The sequence below is a fragment of the Cherax quadricarinatus genome, unplaced genomic scaffold, assembly GCF_038502225.1.
Source record: "Cherax quadricarinatus isolate ZL_2023a unplaced genomic scaffold, ASM3850222v1 Contig447, whole genome shotgun sequence".
NCBI lineage: Eukaryota > Metazoa > Arthropoda > Malacostraca > Decapoda > Parastacidae > Cherax > Cherax quadricarinatus.
The window spans coordinates 30,539-55,000 of NW_027195473.1; positions in this window are offsets into that span (position 1 = coordinate 30,539).

Consider the following 24,462-nt stretch of genomic DNA (forward strand, 5'->3'; position numbering starts at 1 on the left):
CAGGAGTTGAAGGAGCATTTTTATCATCTTCATTATTGCTCGTTCGAATTATTGCATGTTTGTGTCTCGTAGCTCGATGGCTAACACACTCAACTTACACACTGAGGTCCGGAGGTCAGATCCCCGGTACAGCTGGGAAACATTAGGACATGTTTCCATAAGACACCTGCTCTCCCTGTTCACCCATCAGTATATAATGGGTACCTGGGTGTTAGTCGATAGGTGTGGGTCGCATCCTGGGACAAAACCGATGTCAAACCGTATGTCATTGATGTCAGCTTAGCCTGTATACCTTGTACACTGAAAGTCCTCGGATGGTGGTAAAATAGCTGGCAGTTCTATTTTTGTAGGATTTTGTGGTCCTGTGGGTTAAGGCGTAATGTGTAGAAACACATGAGGCGGGCCAGTACAACATGGTTTCGAGTCCTTGATTAGTGCAGTGTTGTTATTGATGAATACCACCTCCCTCCCCCTATCTACAACAAACACCCCCTCCATACTCACACACTCACCCCTGAAAATACATAAGCTCTTCTTTCTGTAGTAAAAAAAAGTGGGTTACCAAAGAGCATGACGGAGATCCAGGGGACTGTTGGATAAACCTTGGAGGGAAGATTGAGTGGCAGGGCTCACGAAAAGGGACGAAAAGGGGGAAAGGAAGCTAGAAGAGTTCAGCAAGAAAATGAAGGAGAGGATAGCTACAGAGAGAAGGAAAAGGAAGATACAATCCATAGCTGCAGAAGCTAAGATACAGAGCTTAGAAGAGGAGCTGAAAAATCTGAAACAGCCTAAAGAACCAAAGGACAGTACAGCCATGACATCAGGAACTGCTACATCAGTCACAGACGAGGGGACTGTAGGGAGTAAAGAAGCTATATTGTATGCAAAGGCTCTATCAGACCCACGTGGGGCCTGGAAAAAGGCGAGGAGCACATCAAGAACAAATGAGGGGACTAAAGACAATGAAGGAGCTAATGTACATGCAGAGGCTCTAACAGACAACTGCAGTGCCCAGGAACTGATGAGCAGGAAAAAAGACAGATCACTGAGCACAGAGACATCAGCTAGGGAAGAGGTTGAAGGAAGAATGCTTCAATTGCAGGAACTAAATTATCTCAGGGGATGCAAAGGGAAGTACAGTGAGAGGTTGAAAGGGAGAGGTCAGCTTTTGTTTGTGGGCTCCAGGAAGTTAAAGGGGAAACTTATGAAGCAAGAAAACAAGAAGAGAAAGAAGTGATTGAAAGTATCATGAAAGCAACAAAAGAGGACGACATGACCCAGTCGACAAATTTTCAGAGAACTGGGTGGTTTGCAAAAGGAAAAAATTGCCAAAGTGATTTTCAAGGTAGAATTAGCTTGAAACAGGATCCTGCAGGAGAAAGCATGACTAAGGGACAAACCAGATTACTGGAGAGTGTACCTTGACTGAGACAGAACACAAGAAGAAAGGAGGATGCTGAAAGAGAGGGTACAAAGATGCAAGTAGGAATGAGAGACAAGGACGGAGGTGAGCAGGAGAACCCAGTCCCAGGTGGAAGAGCAAACACAACCTCCTCCAGAACCACCCACAGAAGGAATCCAACCATGGCAACCCCAATGTAACTGAACAATCTAAACCAAAACCCCCACATTGTACCCAGTGTCGTCACCCCCACAGCAACCCCCATAGGATTCCTGCCCCAGCCCCCCTCATTCTACACCCCACCCCCACAGAAATCCCCAATAGGCCCCCGCCAGGGCTCTCGCTCCACCAACCCCGCTATTCTCCCTGGACCACAGTTTCAGAAAAAAATTGATGATTTGGTATAAAACACAAATGGAATAATGAATAAATGTGAGGAGTGGCATGAAAGAATTAAGGAGACATCCACAGACATCATATCAATCACAGAAACGAAAATCACTGGGTTGATAACAGATGCAATCTTCCCACCTGGATATCTGATCAAGGAGAAAGATCTTGGGGCGAGTATAATATCGAGCATGGCCCCGGAATCACACATCAACCAGGTAACTGCTGCAGCATATAGGCGCCTGGCAAACCTGAGAATAACATTCCAATACCTCAGTAAGGAATCGTTCAAGACTCTCTACACTGTGTACGTCAGGCCCATACTGGAGTATGTAGCACCAGTCTGGAATCCACACGTGGTCAAACACGTCAAGAAATTAGAGAAAGTGCAAAGGCTTGCAACAAGACTAGTCCCAGAGCTAAGGGGATTGTCCTACGATGAAAGGTTAAGGGAAATCGGCCCAACGACACTGGAGGACAGGAGGGTCAGGGGAGACATGAAAACGACATATAAAATACTGCATCAAATAGACAAGGTGGACAAAGACGAGATGTTCCAGAGATGGGACACAGAAACAAGAGGCCACAATAGGAAGTTGAAGACTCAGATGAATCAAAGGGATATTAGGAAGTATTTCTTCAGTCATAGAGTTGTCAGACAGTGGAATAGCCTAGAAAGTGATGTAGTGGAGGCGGGAACCATACATAGTCTTAAGACGAGGTATGATAAACCTCATGGAGAAGGGAGAGGGAGGACCTAGTAGCAATCAGTGAAGAGGTGGGCCAGGAGCTATGATTCGACCCCTGCAAACACAAACAGGTGAGTACAAATAGGTGAGTACACACACACACACACATACATACACACACACACCCACACACGCACACACACACACACACACACACACACACACACACACACACACACACACACACACATACACACACACACACACACACACACACACACACACACACACACACACACACACACACACACACAAACCAGATGGGGACAGACCAGATGGGGACACCAGCAAGGAATACACCAACAAGTGTTGGACGACATACATACAGATGAGGAGGAGGTGAAGAAACTGCTAAGGGACATCGATACCTCAAAGGCAATGGGACCGGACAACATCTCCCCGTGGGTCCTTAGAGCGGGAGCAGATATGTTGTGCGTGCCACTTACCACAATCTTCAACACGTCCCTGGAAACTGGGCAACTACCTGAGGTATGGAAGACGGCAAATGTAGTTCCCATTTTTAAAAAAGGAGACAGAAAAGAGGCACTAAACTATAGACCTGTGTCATTGACGTGTATAGTATGCAAAATTATGGAGAGGATTATCAGGAGGAGAGTGGTGGAGCACCTGGAACGGAACAAGAGTATAAATGCCAACCAGCACGGATTCACGGAAGGCAAATCCTGCGTCACAAACCTTCTGGAGTTTTATGATAAAATAACAGAAGTAAGACACGAGAGAGAGGGGTGGGTTGATTGCATCTTCTTGGACTGCAAGAAGGCCTTTGACACAGTTCCTCACAAGAGATTAGTGCAGAAGCTAGAGCATCAGGTGCATATAACAGGAAGGGCACTGCAATGGATCAGAGAATACCTGACAGGGAGGCAACAACGAGTCATGGTACGTAATGATGTATCACAGTGGGCACCTGTGACGAGCGGGGTCCCACAGGGGTCGGTCCTAGGACCAGTGCTATTTTTGGTATATGTGAACGACATGACGGAAGGGTTAGACTCAGAAGTGTCCCTGTTTGCAGATGATGTGAAGTTAATGAGGAGAATTAAATCTGATGAGGACCAGGCAGGACTTCAAAGAGACCTGGACAGACTGGACACCTGGTCCAGCAAATGGCTTCTCGAATTTAATCCTGCCAAATGCAAAGTCATGAAGATAGGGGAAGGGCACAGAAGACCACAGACAGAGTATAGGCTAGGTGGCCAAAGACTGCAAACCTCACTCAAGGAGAAAGATCTTGGGGTGAGTATAACACCGAGCATGTCTCCGGAAGCACACATCAATCAGATAACTGCTGCAGCATATTAGCGCCTGGCAAACCTGAGAACAGCATTCCGATACCTTAGTAAGGAATCATTCAAGACACTGTACACCGTGTATGTCAGGCCCATACTGGAGTATGCAGCACCTGTTTGGAACCCGCACTTGATAAAGCACGTCAAGAAACTAGAGAAAGTACAAAGCTTTGCGACAAGGTTAGTTCCAGAGCTAAGGGGAATGTCCTATGAAGAAAGATTAAGGGAAATCGGCCTGAAGACACTGGAGGACAGGAGGGTCAGGGGAGACATGATAACGACATATAAAATACTGCGTGGAATAGACAAGGTGGACAAAGACAGGATGTTCCAGGGAGGGGACACAGAAACAAGAGGCCACAATTGGAAGTTGAAGACACAAATGAGTCAGAGAGATAGTAGGAAGTATTTCTTCAGTCATAGAGTTGTAAGGCAGTGGAATAGCCTAGAAAATGACGTAGTGGAGGCAGGAACCATACACAGTTTTAAGACGAGGTTTGATAAAGCTCATGACGCGGGGAGAGAGAGGGCCCAGTAGCAACCGGTGAAGAGGCGGGGCCAGGAGCTAAGACTCGACCCCTGCAACCACAAATAGGTGAGTACACACACACACACACACACACACACACGCACACACACACACACACACACACACAGGACAGGCTGCAGACCTGGTCCAGCAATTGGCTCCTGGAGTTCAATCCCACCAAGTGAAAAGTCATGAAGATTGGGGAAGGGCAAAGAAGGCCGCAGACGGAGTACAGTCTAGGGGGTCAGAGACTACAAACCTCACTCAAGGAAAAAGATCTTGGGGTGAGTATAACACCAGGCACATCTCCTGAAGCGCACATCAACCAAATAACTGCTGCAGCATATGGGCGCCTAGCAAACCTCAGAACAGCATTCCGACATCTTAATAAGGAATCATTCAGGACCCTGGACACCGTGTATGTTAGGCCCATATTGGAGTATGCGGCACCAGTTTGGAACCCACACCTAGCCAAGCACGTGAAGAAACTAGAGAAAGTGCAAAGGTTTGCAACAAGACTAGTCCCAGAGCTAAGAGGTATGTCCTACGAGGAGAGGTTAAGGGAAATCAACCTGATGACACTGGAGGACAGGAGAGATAGGGGGGGACATGATAACGACATACAAAATACTGAGAGGAATTGACAAGGTGGACAAAGACAGGATGTTCCAGAGATTGGACACAGTAACAAGGGGACACAGTTGGAAGCTGAAGACACAGATGAATCACAGGGATGTTAGGAAGTATTTCTTCAGCCACAGAGTAGTCAGTAAGTGGAATAGTTTGGGAAGCGATGTAGTGGAGGCAGGATCCATACATAGCTTTAAGCAGAGGTATGATAAAGCTCACGGCTCAGGGAGAGTGACCTAGTAGCGATCAGTGAAGAGGCGGGGCCAGGAGCTCGGACTCGACCCCCGCAACCTCAACTAGGTGAGTACAACTAGGTGAGTACACACACACACCTGGGGACTCGCAGGAACCAAGGATCAGATGAGAATGGTTCTGGTAGGGAGGAGTGGATGGAGGAGCAGTGGAAAAGAATGGAACAAGAGTGGGAGAGAAAATTAGGAGAGCTTTCTGAAAAAATGGAGAAAGAGCTCTCTGTGAAATTGGAAAAGAGGTTGGAGAAGGAGACAAAGAATTGGGAGGCACAAGTCGAAACTGCAGTAGCCAAGATAAGGGTCCAAGAAGTTGAGATAAATAGGCTGAAGCGAGTTACAGGGGCAGTGACCAGAGAAGACAGCATATGAAGCTGTGAGGCCGAACAGGAAGGAAGGAATTATGAATTATGCTAAGGTCATATCAGCCTGCCAAGGAGGACCAAGGAGTGAAAGGGAATAACAGCTGGTTGCAGATGGAGAGGGTGATAGGTCGAATGCTGAGGCACAACCAGGCTATCAAGAGCCACTGGAAAAATCAAGGGAGAAACTGACCACATACAGGCAGGATCCAGAGTCACAGAGGGTGAGGCAATGGGAGGAAGAAAGGGCAAAATCAGTGTTTATCCATGGGCTTCAGGAGAGAGAGGAAAGGACACACACTGAAAGGCAGCAGGAAGAAAGAAAGGAGATTGAGAAAATCATCACGGAAATAGGTGAAGAGATGGACGAGATTGTAAATTTTCAGAGAATAGGGGGGTACTCGAAGGGGAGAAACCGACCAATCAAGCTGATTCTCAGGACGGAAACAGTGCGGAAAAGGATCCTCCAACAGAAACCACGATTGAAATACTAAGAAGAGTACAAGAGGGTGTTCCTAGACAGAGACAGAACAAAATCAGAACGACAGCAGCTGAGGGAGAGGACAAAAAAGCGAAAGGAGCTAGGAAAAGAGACAAGGATGGAACCAGCAGAGGTCAGTCAGAGCAGAACAGAACAGCAAGGGCAAGCACACACACAACTATTCTCAGAACCATACAACCTATCACACCATCCCAACACACACTACAATCCATACCCACAGCCTCCACCCAACACCGAGCTATAGAATCCCACAGTATGCCACCAGGTCTCCCACCCTCACAGGCCCCCCAAACCACAGTGTTGGAAAGGAAACTGAAGGTATGGTACACAAACGCTGATGGAATAACAAATAAGTGGGAGGAGTGGCATGAAAGAGTCAAAGAAGCATCACCGGACATCATAGCTCTCACAGAAACCAAGCTTACAGGTATGATAACAGATGCCATCTTTCCAACGGGATACCAAATCCTGAGGAAAGACAGAGGGAACAGGGGGGGGTGGAGGAGTGGCGTTGCTGATCAAAAATCGCTGGAATTTTGATGAGCTGGAGAGAGGAGACAGCGGAGAAGAAAGTGATTACATAGCGGGAACACTTCACTCTGGAGGTCCCAAGGTGGTAATAGCAGTGATGTATAACCCACCACAGAACAGCAGGAGGCCAAGGCAAGAGTACGACGAGAGCAATAGAGCGATGGTTGACACACTGGCTAGAGTGGCCAGAAGAGCTCATGCATGCAGGGCAAAGCTCCTGATCATGGGTGACTTTAACCACAAGGAGATCGATTGGGAGAACTTGGACCCACATGGGGGCCAAGATACATGGAGGGCTAAGATGATGGATGTGGTACTGGAAAACTTCATGTGCCAACACGTAAGGGACACTACAAGAGAGAGAGGAGAGGATGAACCAGCAAGGCTGGACTTAGTATTCACCTTGAGTAGTGCAGATATCGAGGACATCACATATGAAAGACCCCTTGGGGCCAGTGACCATGTGGTTTTAAGCTTCGAATACACAGTAGAGCTACAAGTGGAGGGAGAAGCAGGAAGGCCAGGACGAATGAAGCCAAACTACAAGAAAGGGGACTACACAAGAATGAGGAACTACCTGAACGGGGTTCAGTGGGACAGAGAACTGCCAGGGAAGCCAGTTAATGAGATGATGGAATATGTAGCAACAAAATGCAAGGAGGCTGAGGAGAGCTTTGTACCCAAGGGTAACAGGAATAATGAAAAAGCCAGGATGAGCCCATGGTTTACCCAAAGGTGCAGGGAGGCAAAAACCAAGTGTGCTAGGGAATGGAAGAAATATAGAAGGCAAAGGACCCAGGAGAATAAGGAGAACAGTCGTAGAGCCAGAAACGAATATGCACAGATAAGAAGGGAGGCCCAAAGACAATATGAAAATGACATAGCAGCGAAAGCCAAATCTGACCCGAAACTGTTGTACAGCCACATCAGGAGGAAAACAACAGTCAAGGACCAGGTAATCAGGCTAAGGAAGGAAGGAGGAGAGACAACAAGAAATGACCGTGAAGTATGTGAAGAACTCAACAAGAGATTCAAAGAAGTGTTCACAGAAGAGACAGAAGGGACTCCAGAAAGACGGAGAGGTGGGGCACACCACCAAGTGCTGGACACAATGCACACAACCGAGGAAGAAGTGAAGAGGCTTCTGAGTGAGCTAGATACCTCAAAGGCAATGGGGCCAGATAACATCTCCCCATGGGTATTGAGAGAGGGAGCAGAGGCGCTATGTGTACCCCTAACAACAATATTCAATACATCTATCGAAACAGGGAGATTGCCTGAGGCATGGAAGACAGCAAATGTAGTCCCAATCTTTAAAAAAGGAGACAGACATGAAGCATTAAACTACAGACCAGTGTCACTGACAAGTATAGTATGCAAAATCATGGAGAAGATTATCAGGAGAAGAGTGGTGGAACACCTAGAAAGGAATGATCTCATCAACAGCAGCCAACATGGTTTCAGGGACGGGAAATCCTGTGTCACAAACCTACTGGAGTTCTATGACATGGTGACAGCAGTAAGACAAGAGAGAGAGGGGTGGGTGGATTGCATTTTCTTGGACTGCAAGAAGGCGTTTGACACAGTTCCACACAAGAGATTGGTGCAAAAACTGGAGGACCAAGCAGGGATAACAGGGAAGGCACTACAATGGATCAGGGAATACTTGTCAGGAAGACAGCAGCGAGTCATGGTACGTGGCGAGGTGTCAGAGTGGGCACCTGTGACCAGCGGGGTCCCGCAGGGGTCAGTCCTAGGACCAGTGCTGTTTCTGGTATTTGTGAACGACATGACGGAAGGAATAGACTCTGAGGTGTCCCTGTTTGCAGATGACGAGAAGTTGATGAGAAGAATACACTCCATCGAAGACCAGGCAGAACTACAAAGGGATCTGGACAGGCTGCAGACCTGGTCCAGCAATTGGCTCCTGGAGTTCAATCCCACCAAGTGCAAAGTCATGAAGATTGGGGAAGGGCAAAGAAGGCCGCAGACGGAGTACAGTCTAGGGGGTCAGAGACTACAAACCTCACTCAAGGAAAAAGATCTTGGGGTGAGTATAACACCAGGCACATCTCCTGAAGCGCACATCAACCAAATAACTGCTGCAGCATATGGGCGCCTAGCAAACCTCAGAACAGCATTCCGACATCTTAATAAGGAATCATTCAGGACCCTGTACACCGTGTATGTTAGGCCCATATTGGAGTATGCGGCACCAGTTTGGAACCCACACCTAGCCAAGCACGTGAAGAAACTAGAGAAAGTGCAAAGGTTTGCAACAAGACTAGTCCCAGAGCTAAGAGGTATGTCCTACGAGGAGAGGTTAAGGGAAATCAACCTGACGACACTGGAGGACAGGAGAGATAGGGGGGACATGATAACGACATACAAAATACTGAGAGGAATTGACAAGGTGGACAAAGACAGGATGTTCCAGAGATTGGACACAGTAACAAGGGGACACAGTTGGAAGCTGAAGACACAGATGAATCACAGGGATGTTAGGAAGTATTTCTTCAGCCACAGAGTAGTCAGTAAGTGGAATAGTTTGGGAAGCGATGTAGTGGAGGCAGGATCCATACATAGCTTTAAGCAGAGGTATGATAAAGCTCACGGCTCAGGGAGAGTGACCTAGTAGCGATCAGTGAAGAGGCGGGGCCAGTAGCTCGGACTCGACCCCCGCAACCTCAACTAGGTGAGTAGAACTAGGTGAGTACACACACACACACACACACACACACACACACACACACACACACCTCTCTCTCTCTGTCTCTCTCTCTCTGTCTCTCTCTCTCTGTCTCTCTCTCTCTCTCTTTCTCCCCCTTTTGCCTTCTCAATCTCCCCCTCTCTCTTTCCTTCTGCCTTTCCCTTCTCTCTCCTTCTCTCTCTCTCTCTCTCTCTCTCTCTCTCTCTCTCTCTCTCTCTCTCTCTCTCTCTCTCTCTCTCTCTCTCTCTCTCTCTCTCTCTCTCTCTCTCTCTCTCTCTGTCTCTCTCTCTCTCTCTCTTTCTCCCCCTTTTCCCTTCTCAATCTCCCCCTCTCTCTTTCCTTCTCCCTTTCCCTTCTCTCTCCTTCTCTCTCTCTCTCTCTCTCTCTCTCTCACACTTTTTCAAAAAAGAAAGAAGAAAAAAGAAAGGGAAGAAAAGGGGACAAAAGGAGGAAAAAAGAAAAAAAAATGGTGGGGAGTGGAAGGAATCAGGGATCAGATGAGAATGGTTCTGGTAGGGAGGAGTGGAGAGAAAATTAGGATAGCTTTCTGAAAAAATGGAGACAGAGCTTTCTGTGAAATTAGAAAAGAGGTTGGAGAAGGAGAAGAAGAATTGGGAGGCACAAGTCGAAACTGCAGTAGCCAGGATAAGGGTCCTAGAAGATGAGGAAAACAGGCTGAAGCAAGTTACAGGGGCATTGACCATAGAAGACACAGCATATGAAGCTGAGAGGCCAAACGAAAAGGAAGGAGATATGAATTATGCTAAGGTCATATCAGCCTGCCAAGAAGGGCCAAGGAGTGAAAGGGGAGAGCAGCTGGGTGCAGGTGGAGAGGGTGATAGGTCAAATGTAGAGGCAGAACCATGCTACCAAGAGCTACTGGAAAAAACAAGGGAGAAAATGACCACATACAGACAGGAACCAGAGTCACAGAGGGAGAGGCAATGGGAGGAGGAAAGGGCAAAATCAGTGTTTATCCATGGGCTTCAGGAGAGAGAGGAAAGGACACACACTGAAAGATGGCAGGCAGAAAGAAAGGAGATTGAGAACATCATCACGGAAATAGGTGATGAAGACATTGACGAGTTTGCAAATTTTCAGAGAATAGGGGAGTACTTGAAGGGGAGAAAACGATCCATCAAGCTGATTCTCAGGACAGAAACAGTGCAGAACAGGATCCTCCAAGAGAAACCACAAACAGAAACAGAACGACAGCAGCTGAGGGAGAGGACAAAAAAGTGAAAGGAACTATGAAAGGAGACGAGGATGGAACCAGCAGAGGTCAACCAGAGCATGAAAGAGCAGCAAGGGCAAGCACACACAGAACTGTCCTCAGAACCCCACAACCTATCACACCATCCCAACACAAACTACAATCTATACTCACAAATTCCACATAACACCCGGCTATAGAATCCCACAGTATGCTACCAGGTCTCCCACCCTCACAGGCCCCCCAAAACCACAGTGTTGGAAAGGAAACTGAAGGTATGGTACACAAATGCTGATGAAATAACAAATAAGTGAGAGGAGTGGCACGAAAGAGTGAAAGAGGCACCAACGGACATCATAGTTCTCACAGAAACCAAGCTTACATGTATGATAACAGATGCCATCTTTCCAAAGGGATACCAGATTCTGAGGAAAGACAGAGGGAACAAGGGGGGTGGAGGAGTGGCACTGCTGATCAAAAACCGATGGAATTTTGATGAGCTGGAGAGAGGAGACAGCGGAGAAACAAACGATTACATAGCAGGAACGCTTCACTCTGGAGGTCCCAAGGTGGTAATTGCAGTGGTGTATAACCCACCACAGAACAGCAGGAGGCCAAGGCAAGAGTATGACGAGAGCAATAGAGTAATGGTTGACACACTAGCTGCAGTGGCCAGAAGAGCTCATGCATGCAGGGCAAATCTCCTGATCATGAGTGACTTTAACAACAAGGAGATCGATTGGGAGAGTTGGAGCCACATGGGGGCCAAGATACATGGAGGGCTAAGATGATGGAGGTGGTACTGGAAACTTCATGTACCAACACGTAAGGGACACTACAAGAGAGAGAGGAGAGGATGAACCAGCAAGACTGGACCTAGTATTCACCTTGATTAGCGCAGATATTGAGGACATCACGTATGAAAGACCCCTTGGGCAGGGCCGGATTACCGCATAGGCAAACTAGGCATTTGCCTAGGGCCCCGCGCATTTGGGGGCCCCGCAGTCCAAGGGGTTCAAGGGCTCATCCAAGACTGCGCACATGGTGCAAGTGCAAAGGGGTTCCTACCTAAAAAGTTTAAGTGTTTGGAGAGTAAAATTGATTTTTAAAAATTAATCAAAACAAAAATAAATAATGAAATAAAATAAAAAAAAAATAAATGAACCTAACCATAGATGGCAACACTCAACACGCCTTTGTTTACATCAGAACAGCTGTGTTTTCCTGCTAATGGGTGAGTATGGGAGATTCCTCTCCAATTTTCTGTAGTAATTACACGTTATCTAGACTTGTACTGTGACAAATTAACTGAAGTGTTGTTGATAGACATTGATGTGTATGGATAAATGTTTGTTTTCGCCTCTAAATGTTAAGGGAGGTACCTGATAGGGTTACTTGACCAGTAAAGACGCATGGACCAGTAAAGACGCATTTTTGGTAAAAATACTATAAAGAAAAACCTAAAAACGCAAACTGACTTCCGTTTGTAGGTTTTAAAAGCACTTTGTCCTGTCTTTAAGTTTTTATCATTTCAATAAGAGATCTCAGTTGATTGATGTTCTACATCACTTCCGTCGCAAATGCTTAGTTTTCAAGTTGCGACGGAAGTGATGTAGAACATCAATTAATTTACTACATATTTCCCCAGAAACACATAAGCCACATCAGAAAATCGTTGGTTGGGTTAAACTGAAAATTGTCCCTGCATTCTTTAATTCTCATGTCCTTATCTATGGTGGTAGGCCATATATCATGCAAAACATAATGATTAGTTTAGTTATGAAAATGGTAATATAAATACCATTGTGCATTGTTCTTGGACTCGGTATGATTTCTGTTAAAGTAAATTGGAGATCAAGGAGGATGAATTAGTAAAATATTCGTATCCCAAATCACTAACCTAATCTATGGTAAAAGTTCTGTATATGACTCCTTTCTGGTAACGTTTTGAATTTTTATATGCGCAGCCAGAGGAAAGGGGGCTACAAGGGCCATATCCCCCCAATTGACAGAAAAAAAAAATTAATAATAATTAAAAAATTAATAATAATTGATAATGAAAAATTTGTATTTGCATGATTACAGACAGTGATACATCCTCATTATGGCATCTCGTGAACGTGATGTTGGACGTTCTTATGCGAGTGGGTCACAGAAAAAAAAGAAGAAAATTAAAAAAAAAGAACAGAAAAAGAAAGATGTAGGAAGCTGCAGAAAGATCACAGACATGCTCACGAAAACAGTTTCTGATGTTACCAGTACAGTTGAATCTGCAGATACGTCAGATCATACAGGAAGCCCTCCCTCCATTATTTCTCAGCCAGCATCTACTTCTTTTGTGTCTCCTCTCTGTCTCAACGGACATTTCATCCACAGGATTTGTCTTAAATGATCCTGCCTCATGGCCAAATGTAATCCCAGATTCTCTACGTAATGCTTTCATTGCAGAAAACTTCAAACTCTGAACATTGACTTTAGGAAATCAGCAAGGATTTATGATGATGGAAGTCGTCGTTGTTTAAAGTCATCTATGTTTTATAGGAAGCTTGCAAATTCAGAAACTGTGAAAAGATCATGGATGGTATACTCTGAAAGCTCAGGAAAAGTGTACTGTTCAGCAAGCAAGCTATTTTCTACCAAAGAAAATACCTTCACACAGGGGTTCAATGACTGGAAAAATTCCAAGCGCTTCGAGGAACATGAAAACAGCACCACTCACAGGAGCTGGATTTTAGCCAGTGTATTTCGTGCACAGAAAAAATGCTTATTGGATTCTCATTTGGAAAAATCAAACTGAAAAAGAGCGCACTTATTGGAGAAAAGTTCTAGAAAGAGTTGTTGCTGTTGTAAAATTCTTAGCTCTAAGAGGACTTGCTTTCTGTGGAGAAAATGAGGTTTTTGGTTCGGAAAACAATGGCAATTTCCTAGGGATCATAGGCACTGTATCTTACATGTCATCTACTATATGCAATGAATTTATTGAACTGATGACTAAGAAGGTCCTCAATAACATCATAGCAGATGTGGAAACTGCAAAATACTTTGCAATAAGTGTAGATTCAACACCAGATATTTCACATACAGATCAATTGACATTCATTGTTCGCTTTGTCGACTTCAGTGGTAAGCCTGTAGAGCACTTTATAAAATTCATTCCTCTTTCAGGCCATGATGGAGAAACAATGATGAATGTAGTACTGGATACTCTGCTTGAACATGATCTCTCTATTATGGATTGCCGTGGCCAGAGCTACGACAATGCAAGTAACATGTCGGGTAAATATAATGGATTGCAAGCCCGTATCAAGAAAATCAACCCAATTGCTGAATATGTGCCCTGCTCAACACATTCTCTTAATCTTGTTGGGTTATGTGCTGCGGAGTGTTGTGTCGCTGCATTTTCATTTTTTGGACTTTTACAAGCACTCTTTAATTTTTTCTCTGCTTCAACGCATCGGTGGAGTATACTCAAGTCAACCATTCATGGAGATGTCATCAAATCATTATCAACAACAAGGTGGTCAGCGCAGCATGATGCAACACATGCTTTGAAAGACAGCTTTGCTGAAATACGTTCTGCTTTGATCCAAATAGCAGAGGATGAAGACCAGACAGCAACTACAAGAAGCGAAGCAGCCAGCTTAGCATCAAAATTAGAAGATTTTGAATTGGCCTTGCTCTGTGTGCCTTGGGACTGTATACTGGAACGGTTAAATGCCACGAACAAGACACTTCAGAAAATTGAAATTGAAATGGCTACTTGTGCTAACCTCTATGCAGGCTTAGTGGAATTTGTAAGCTCACTTCGCAATGATGAAGCTTTTGAAATGTTTGAAGAGAAAGCTAAACTGCTGGTGAAAGACTACAGTTACCGGGCTGATCATCAGCGGTCAAGGAAGAGGAAACGCAATTTTGAAGAGCCAGACAATGAAATTGTGTTGCTACCAAGGCAGAAATGTAAGACAGCTACATACTTCGTCATTCTGGATTCACTGATTACAGAATTGGTGAAAAGAAAAGAAATCTACCAGAATCTCAATGACAAGTTTGGATTTCTGTTCAAAATTCCAAGCGTTTCGAGGAACATGAAAACAGCACCACTCACAGGAGCTGCATTTTAGCCAGTGTATTTCGTGCACAGAAAAAAGGCTTATTGGATTCTCATTTGGAAAATGAAGAGAAGCTGCATTAAAGTTGCAACAACTCCTTTCAGCAGATGTTCAGGACACATTTGTTGAAGAAATAGGTCATTTTTCTGGGTATATGAATCAGATTAAAGCTCCACCTGAAAAAATGTGCGCCCTCAGCTGCTTTGAAACATTTAAGAAATGCAGGTATCTCAGAAACCTTCCCTAATGTTGACATAGTGTATCGCCTTTACCTAACACTTCCAGCTACTAACTGTGAAGGAGAACGTTCATTTTCTGTTTTGAAAAGAGTGAAAAACCAGCTCCGTTCAACAATGAGCCAAGACAAATTGTGTAACCTAGCCTTGTTGACCATTGAGTCTGATCTAACAAGAAATATTGATTTTCAGAATATAATTGATGATTTTGCCAATATGAAATCCAGAAAAAAAGTTTATTTAAGAAGTGCCTGTGAATATAAACAATTCTTTACTTTCTTGAGTTTATATGATTTGATAGTCTTATGCATGATGCAATGATAACAATAATGGTCAGTGATTTATAAAGGGAATAATAGTGCTGTACATGATGTCACTACTTTAATAGCCTAATCTAGTAATACTATGCTGTCTTGAGTTTATTCTCTTTAAAATGCATGATTTAACAAGATAGTTATAATGGCTGTTGGTAAATGGTTTTGGTTGTCTTGATGTACTTTCCCTATTAAATTTAATCTAAATAGCCAGAATGTATTTAATTAGACCTTAAACAGGCTCACACCAACCCCCCCCCCCCACCCCCAAGTTGGAAGGGGTCGCTTCGCTTACCTGTAACTCAAAGGGGCCCCGCCAATCTGAATAGCCTAGGGCCCGGAGACTACTTAATCCGGCCCTGCCCTTGGGGCCAGCGATCATGTGGTTTTAAGCTTCGGATACACAGTAGAGCTACAAGTGGAGGGAGAAGCAGGAAGGCCAGGACGAATGAAGCCAAACTACAGGAAAAGGAACTACATGGGAAAGAGGAACTTCCTGAACGGGGTTCAATGGGACAGAGAACTGGCAGGGAAGCCAGTTAATGAGATGATGGAATATGTAGCAACTATGTGCAAGGAGGCTGAGGAGAGGTTTGTACACAACGGTAACAGGAATAATGAAAAAGCCAGGATGAGCCCATGGTTCACCCAAAGGTGCAGGGAGGCAAAAAACCAAGTGTGCTAGGGAATGGAAGAAATATAGAGGGCAAAGGACCCAGGAGAATAAGGAGAGCAGTCGTAGAGCCAGAAATAAATATGCACAGATAAGAAGGGAGGCCCAACAACGATGTGAAAACGACTGAGCAGCGAAAGCCAAATCTGACCCGAAGCTTTTATAAAGCAACATCAGGAGGAAAACAACAGTCAAAGACCAGGTAATCAGGCTAAGGAAGGAAGGAGGAGAGACAACAGGAAATGACCGTGAAGTATGTGAGGAACTCAACAAGAGATTCAAAGAAGTGTTCACAGAGGAGACAGAAGGGGCTCCAGAAAGACGGAGAGGTGGGGTACACCATGTGCTGGACACAGTGCACACGACCGAGGAAGGAGTGAAGAGGCTTCTGAGTGAGCTAGATACCTCAAAGGCAATGGGGCCAGATAACATCTCCCCATGGGTATTGAGAGAGGGAGCAGAGGTGCTATGTGTACCCCTAACAACAATATTCAATACATCTATCGAAACAGGGAGATTCCCTGAGGCATGGAAGACAGCAAATGTAGTCCCAATCTTTAAAAAAGGAGACAGACATGAAGCACTAAACTACAGACCAGTGTCACTGACATGGAGAAGATTATTAGAAGAGTGGTGGAACACCTAGAAAGGAATGATCTCATCACCAGCAGCCAACATGGTTTCAGGACGGGAAATTCTGTGTCACAAACCTACTGGAGTTCTATGACATGGTGACAGCAGTAAGACAAGAGAGAGAGAGGGTTGGGTGAATTGCATTTTCTTGGACTTCAAGAAGGCGTTGAATATAGTTCCACACAAGAGATTGGTGCAAAAACTGGAGGACCAAGCAGGGATAACAGGGAAGGCACTACAATGGATCAGGGAATATTTGTCAGGAAGACAGCAACGAGTCATGGTACGTGGCGAGGTGTCAGAGTGGGCACCTGTGACCAGCGGGGTCCTACAGGGGTCAGTCCTATGACCAGTGCTGTTTCTGGTATTTGTGAACGACATGACGGAAGGAATAGACTCCAAAGTGTCCCTGTTTGCAGATGACGTGAAGTTGATGAGAATTCATTCGATCGAAGACCAGGCAGAACTACAAAGGGATCTGGACAGGCTGCAGACCTGGTCCAGCAATTGGCTCCTGGAGTTCAGCCCCACCAAGTGAAAAGTCATGAAGATTGGGGAAGGGCAAAGAAGACCGCAGACGGAGTACAGTCTATGGGGCCAGAGACTACAAACCTCACTCAAGGAAAAAGATCTTGGGGTGAGTATAACACCAGGCACAACTCCTGTAGCACACATCAACCAAATAACTGCTGCAGCAAATGGGCGCCTAGCAAACCTCTGAACAGCATTCCGACATCTTAATAAGGAATCGTTCAGGACCCTGTACACCGTGTACGTTAGGCCCATATTGGAGTATGCGGCACCAGTTTGGAACCCACACCTAGCCAAGCAAGTAAAGAAACTAGAGAAAGTGCAAAGGTTTGCAACAAGACTAATCCCAGAGCTAAGAGGTATGTCCTACGAGGAGAGGTTAAGGGAAATCAGCCTGATGACACTGGAGGACAGGAGAGATAGGGGGGACATGATAACGACATTCAAAATACTGAGAGGAATTGACAAGGTGGACAAAGACAGGATGTTCCAGAGATGGGACACAGCAACAAGGGGACACAGTTGGAAGTTGAAGACACAGATGAATCACAGGGATGTAAGGAAGTATTTCTTCAGTCTCAGAGCAATCAGGAATTGGAATAGTTTGGGAAGCGATGTAGTGGAGGCAGGATCCATACATAGCTTTAAGCAGAGGTATGATAAAGCTCACGGTTCAGGGAGAGTGACCTAGCAGCGACCAGTGAAGAGGCGGGACCAGGAGCTAGGACTCGACCCCTGCAACCTCAACTAGGTGAGTACACTAAACAACTGACCAGTGTCACTGACTTGTATAGTATGCAAAGTCATGGAGATGATTATCAGGAGATAATCACACACACACACACACACACACACACACACACACACACTAACACACACACACACACACACACACACACACACACACACACACACTCCCTGTATGTGTAAGTGGGTGTGTATATCCTGTATGTGTAAGTGGGTGTTTATATCCTGTATGAGTAAGTGGGTTTACCTGGAGTTTACCTGGAGAGGGTTTCGGGGGTCAACGCCCCCGCGGCCTGGTTTGTGATCAGGTCTCATTGGAGATCAGGGTCTGATCAACCATGCTGTTACTGCTGGCCGCACGCAAGCTGACATACGAACCACAGCCTGGTTAGTCAGGTACTGACTTTAGGTGCCTGTCCAGTACCTTCTTGAAGACAGCCAGGGGTCTATTGGTAATCCCCCTTATGTATGCTGGGAGGGAATTGAACAGTCTTGGGCCCCGGACACTTATTATGTTGTCTCTGGTGGCCTGGTGGTTAACGCTCTCGCTTCACACGGCGAGGGCCTGGGTTCGATTCCCAGCCAGAGTAGAAACATTGGACGTGTTTCTTTCCACCTGTTGTCTATGTTCCCCATCAGTAAAATGGGTACTTGGGTGTTAGTCGACTGGTGTGGGTCGCATCCTGGGACACTGACCTAAGGAGGCCAGGTCACAGACCGGGCCGCGGGGGCGTTGACCCCCGGAACTCACTCCAGGTAAACTCGTGGCGCCCCTGCTTTTTATCAGGGGAATGCTGCATCTCCTGCCGAGTCTTTTGCTTTCATATTCAATTCAATTCAATTCAATTCAATTCAAGTTTATTCTCTATAAGGGTTACAATGTGGGGTTTACAGGTTTTGGGTATTGTGTGGTTTACATGTTATAAAATACTAATTACAGAGGGTGCCACTTGGACACCTAGCCTGGCTAGGCATTTCGAGCAGACTTAGATTAATTCTTAACATTAAATCCTCACAGGCTAAGTGACTACATCATAATTTGTGAGTTTAGCAATGTGAATGCTTTTGTTTTGGCACAATACAAAGTGTCTATATTGGAGTATCATAGGCAAACTTATGACTAGTTAGGATTTATTATTTTAAGATTAAGATTAGTATTTCTGGGTTTATAGTCAGTGGGTGAGTGAGTGTAATTGTGAACCACCAGGTGGTTATCATGTAGTTAGTTGTCGGGAAGGATCAGGGAGATAAGATGTTTTCTAACTATAGTTTTGAAAGTGATGAATGTGTCTGCAGTTCTAGAGTTTTCAGGTAGGGTGTTCCAGATTTTAGGTCCTTCGAAATACATTGAATTTTTGTAAAGGTTTAGTCGAACACGGGGAATGTCATAGAGATGTTTGTGTCTGGTGTTATGCCTGTGGATCCTGTCACAACTATCAAGAAAGCGTTTTAGGTCAAGGTTAATATTGGAATTTAAGGTCCTGTAGATAAAGATTGCATAGTACTAAGTGTGGATGTTCTGAACAGGGAGTAAGTTTAGATCTATGAAGAGTGGGGGGATGGGATTTAGTGATTATTCTTACTGCGGCTTTTTGTTGGGTTATTATTGGCTTTAGGTGTGTTGCTGCAGTTGAACCCCAAGCACAGATAGCATAGGTGAGGTATGGATATATATAAGTGAATGGTATAGTGTGAGAAGGGCAGTTTGCGGCACGTAGTATCGTATCTTGGAGAGGATCCCCCACCGTTTTGGATACTTTTTTTGTTATGTGTTGGATATGGGTGCTGAAATTTAGGTTGTTGTCGAGGTATAGGCCTAGGAATTTGCCCTCATTATGTCTGGCAATTAGAATGCTGTCAATCTTAATGTTAAGTTGCGCAACACCTGCTCTGCTACCAAACACAATACAGTAGGTTTTGCAAGTTTTAAGTGTAAGTTTATTGGCTGCCATCCAAGTCGATATTTTGATCAGCTCCTCGTTATCAATGGTGTTGAGGGTGGCAAGATTAGGGTGGGAGATGACATAAGTCGTGTCGTCAGCAAAGAGAATGGGTTTCAGGTGTTGGGATATATTTGGAAGATCATTAATGTAAATGAGGAAGAGCAGGGGTCCAAGGACACTTCCGTGCGGAACTCCAGTATCAAGTGGCCGTATTGATGAGGCTGTGTCTTTAATGGTGACATACTGATACCTATTAGAAAGGTAGGATTTAAAATATGCAAGCGCATGGCCTCTTATACCATAGTGGTCAAGTTTGTGGAGTAGGATGCCGTGGTCAACTGTGTCAAACGCTTTTCTTAGGTCAATAAAAATTCCTAGCGGATATTCCTTATTTTTCAATGCTGTGTAAAGCAGGTCTAGCATTTTTATAATTACATCATTAGTGCTTTTATTTTTCCTGAATCCAAATTGGCAGGGGTTGAGTATGTTTTGTGACATTGTAAATGAATATAGTCTCCTGTGCACGAGTTTCTCGAAGATTTTGGATAGCAATGGTAAGTTTGATATTGGCCTATAGTTGTTTACGTCTGTAGGGTCACCACCTTTATGTATTGGTGTAACCCTTGCTGTCTTGAGTAGTGTCGGGAAAGTGCTAGTTTCTAGTGACTTGTTAAAAAGTAATGTAATAGCATGCAAAAGGACATGGGCCGCTCGCTTGTACAATAATGGTGGGATATGAGACAAATTCCCAGAGTTATTTTCAAGTGACTTTATGATCACGGTGACTTCCGTGGGCTCAGTTGGTACAAGATAGAAGGAATTTGGGAAATTCCCATCTAGGTAGTCCCCAGCACGGGCATTGGTACGTGGGATTTTACTGGCGAGATTAGATCCTATGTTTGAGAAGAAGTCGTTTATCTTGTTAGCTGTATCAGTGGGATGCAGGGGTGTTTCATGAGGTTCGGTTAGAACAATATTCTTGTTTTCTTTTCAGTTTGTGGGTCCCCAGAATCTGGGAAAGTGTTTTCCAGGTCTTTTTCATATCTCCTCTTGTGTCAGTGAATCTGCTGGAGTAGTGCATTTGTTTGGCTTTCTTTATTAATTTGGTGAAAACTGTTGAATATTGTTTAAGAATATCTTTGTGTATTAAGCCCTGTCTATATTGCTTTTCATATTGGAGTTTCTTATCAATGGATTTCAGAATGCTGCTGGTTAGCCATGGGCAACCAAGCCGTTTATTCGTGATCTATTTCGTTTTTATAGGACAATGTTTGTTGTATAGTCTAAGTATTTTGTTAAGAAAAATGTCTGTCCAATCGTCAATACCATTGGCATTGGAGAATTATGTAGGCCAGTCAACAGTCTCTAGGTCTGCTGTGAAATTCCTTATTGAGGCCTCGTCATGGAGTCTAAATGAAACTTTGTTGTATTCGAGTGGTGGCTTACTAATGTTTGTCAGGAGGAAGGTAGGGTAGTGGTCCGTAGTGCTGTCTGTGACTATCCCTGATTTAAGGGGGGCTAGTATATTGGTCCATATGTGGTCTATTATGGTTGCACTTGTCTCAGTGAGCCTGGTTGGTTTAGTTATTGTTGGTATGAGAAGTGTGTTGTTCATATTGTTGATGAAATCATCTGGTAGGCCAAGGTTGTTATTGAAGTCTCCAGCTAAGAGAAGGTGGTGCTTGTTCATTTGTCTGTTTGTTATTAGTGACTTTAGATTCTCACTGAAGTTTGGGATGTTTGTGTGGGGTATCCGGTATATGGCACCGATTGTTATAGGCGTCTTGAGGTTTTTTACAGTAAAATTAGCAAAAATGTATTCCCCATATTCATCACTAAAGCAATTAGTGCTAATACAAGATAGTTGGTTAGAGTAATAGATTGCAGTACCACCCCCAACTTGGTATGGTCTGTAGTTGTGGATTGCTGTGTATCCTGGTAGAGGGTAGATATCTATTGTGTCCTGCTTAAGCCAGGTCTCAGTAAGAATAATGCAGGAGAAGGGTGTCTTTAGTGACTCAAGGAGTACCAGAAGGTCATCATAGTATTTGCTTAAGGACCTGATGTTCTAGTTAAGAACTGATAGACTTTGAGCAGTGTTGAGGATAGTGCTGGCTTGTGATGCTGTGTAATAAAGGCAGTTACTGTCCAATAAGTTTTGATTGTGTGTTAGATTATGGAGGTTTAGATCAGGGTCAACGTGATCATTCATCTTTTAGGTTTAAATAGAGGTTGTTTATATCCTGTATTATGTGGTGAGTTCTAATACTGATTTCTGTATTGGTGGGAGGTTTGGAGTGGTTTGGAGTGATTTTCGTGTGCATGTTTGGTACCAATGCCTACAGGACCTTCCAAGTGTATATTATCATGTATCTCTCTCGCCTGCATTCGAGGGAATACAGATCAAGGACCTTCAACCGTTCCCAGTAGTTAAGGTGCCTTATTGCACTTATGTGTGCCGTGAAAGTTCTTTGTACACTCTCCAGGTCTGCAACGTCGCCAGCCTTGAAGGGGGCCGTTAGTGTACAACAGTATTCCAGCCTAGAGAGCACAAGCGATTTGAAGAGAATCATCATGGGTTTGGCGTCCCTGATTTTGAAGGTTCTCATTATCCATCCTATCATTTTCTTAGCGGATGAGGTAGATTCATTGTTGTGGTCTTTGAAGGAGAGATCCTCTGACATAATCACTCCCAGGTCCTTTACATTACTTTTCCGCTCTGTTGTATGGATAGAATTTGTGGTATACCCTGACACATTTTTAATTTCTTCAAGTTTTCCATATCTGAGTAGTTGAAATTTCTCTTCGTTGAACTTCATATTGTTTTGAGTGGCCCATTCGAAGATTTGGTTGATGTCCGCTTGGAGTCTCGCAGTGTCTTCGTTGGAGGTCACTGCCATGGTGATCAGGGTGTCATCCGCATAGGAAAACACGGAGCTATGGCTTACGTCTCTGTCTATGTCAGAAAAGAGGATGAGGAATAGAATAGGAGCGAGTACTGTGCCTTGTGGAACAGAGCTTTTTACTATGGGTATCTAGGTGGTTGGCAATCTTGCTTCTTAGAACCCTCTCAAAGATTTTTATGGTATGGGATGTTAATGCTATCGGTCTGTAGTTCTTTGCAACTTCTTTACTGCCACCTTTGTGGAGTGGGGCTACGTCTGTTGTTTTTAGTGTGTTTGGGATGACCTCTGTGTCCATGCTCCCTCTCCATAAAATGCTGAAGGCACGCGATAGGGACTTCTCGCAGTTCTTGATGAACACGGAGTTCCACGAGTCTGGGCATGGGGCATAGTACATGGGTATGTCATTAATTGCCTCTTCAAAATCTTGTGGAGTTATAATAATATCCGAGAGTTTTGGGATGACCAAATTTTGGGTTTCGTTCATAAAGAATTCATTTGGATTGTCGGCCCTTAGTCTGGGCAGTGGATCGCTGAACACTGAGTCATATTGGGACTTTAGTGTCTCACTCATTTTTTGGCTATCATCTGTGTATGTCCCATCCTGCCTAAGCAGCGGCCCGTTACTGGATGTTGCTTTTCCCTTAGATTTGTCATAAGAGAAGAAGTATTTTGGGTTTTTTCAATTTCCTTTATGGCTTTTAGTTCTTCCTGTGATTCTTGTCTCCTACAACTTGTATATCCTGTACGTGTAAGTGGGTGTGTATATCCTGTATTCACCTAATTGTACTCACCTAATTGTGGTTGCAGGGGTCGAGACTCAGCTCCTGGCCCCACCTCTTCACTGATCGTTACTAGGTCCTCTCTCTCTCTGCTTCCAGAGCTGTATCATACCTCTTCTTAAAACTATGTATGGTTCCTGCCTCCACTACTTCAATTGCTAGGCTATTCCACTTGCTGACAACTCTATGACTGAAGAAATACTTCCTAACGTCCCTGTGACTCGTCTGAGTCTTCAGCTTCCAGTTGTGACCCCTTGTCCCTGTGTTCCCTCTCTGGAACATCCTATCTCTGTCCACCTTGTCTATTCCCCGCAGTATCTTGTATGTCGTTATCATGTCTCCCCTGACCCTTCTGTCCTCCAGTGTCGTCAGTCCGATTTCCCTTAACCTTTCCTCGTACGACATTCCCTTGAGCTCTGGGACTAGCCTTGTTGCAAACCTTTGTACTTTCTCTAATTTCTTGACGTGCTTGACCAGGTGTGGGTTCCAGACTGGTGCTGCATACTCCAGTATGGGCCTAACATACACAGTGTACAGTGTCTTGAACGATTCCTTATTAAGGTATCGGAACGCTATTCTCAGGTTTGCCAGGCGCCCGTATGCTGCAGCAGTTATTTGGTTGATGTGTGCCTCCGGTGATGTGCTCGGTGTTATGGTCACCCCAAGGTCTTTCTCCCTGAGTGAGGTCCGTAGTCTTTGTCCACCTAGCCTATACTCTGTCTGCGGTCTTCTTTGCCCCTCCCCAATCTTCATCACTTTGCATTTGGCAGGGTTGAATTCGAGAAGCCAGTTACTGGACCACATGTCCAGCCTGTCCAGGTCTCTTTGCAGTCCTGCCTCATCCTCGTCCTATTTAATTCTTCTCATCAACTTCACATCATCTGCGAACAGGGACACTTCAGAGTCTATTCCTTCCATCATGTCGTTCACATATATCAGAAATAGCACTGGTCCTAGAACTGACCCCTGTGGGACCCCGCTCGTAACAGGCGCCCACTGTGATACCTCTTCACGT